Consider the following 804-nt stretch of genomic DNA (forward strand, 5'->3'; position numbering starts at 1 on the left):
AGCAGCTGAGCATACCTTTCCCTAAAATTTAGTGATTTTAGCATCTAATGATGCTGTGTAGTTACTAGACAGCCCTGGTGATCCCCTTGAAAAGTTTCTCTGTCAAGGCTCGGGGAATGTTGTCTATTTACGTTTTGGTCTGGCAGCCACTATAGGAGACAAGAATTTATATTATATATTATTGAGGGCAGGGGAACTCAGTGCCCAAGATGAGTGGTTGTTCCTTAAGGAGACGATACTCAGGGCCCAAGGGATGACGATCCCAACAAGAAGCAAGGGGGGCAAGAGTGCCCAAAAGCCTCCCTGGCTCACCAAGGATGTCCGGGAATGCCTGGTTGCCAAAAAGGCAGCATACACCCAGTGGAAGGGGTGGGGGGGAGGCGGCTATCTCCAAAGAGGAGTATACCTCCACTGCTCGGGCCTGTAGGGGGGCTGTTAGGAAGGCTAAGGCGGACATAGAGCTAGGACTAGCATCCAAGATCAAAGATAATAAAAAGTCCTTTTTCAAATACATAGGGAGGATGAAGGCGGCCCCGTGGGGCCCCTGCAAGATACGCTGGTCAATCTGTTGGTTGTGCCAGAGGAGAAGGCAGACCTCTTTAGCAAATTCTTCACCTCCATTTTCTTGTGCAGGGACCAGGACTCCCCCACCATGATTCAAGACGGACTTGAGTGGAACGCCCCAAGACCTAAGGTTGAGGAGGACCAGGTTAGAGTGCTTCTGGAGGGGCTGGACGTGTTCAGATCAGCAGGTCCAGATGATCTCCACCCCAGGGTGTTGAGGGAGCTAGCAGGGGTTATTGC

The sequence above is a fragment of the Alligator sinensis genome, unplaced genomic scaffold, assembly GCF_000455745.1.
Source record: "Alligator sinensis unplaced genomic scaffold, ASM45574v1 scaffold490_1, whole genome shotgun sequence".
Classification (NCBI taxonomy): Eukaryota; Metazoa; Chordata; order Crocodylia; family Alligatoridae; genus Alligator; species Alligator sinensis.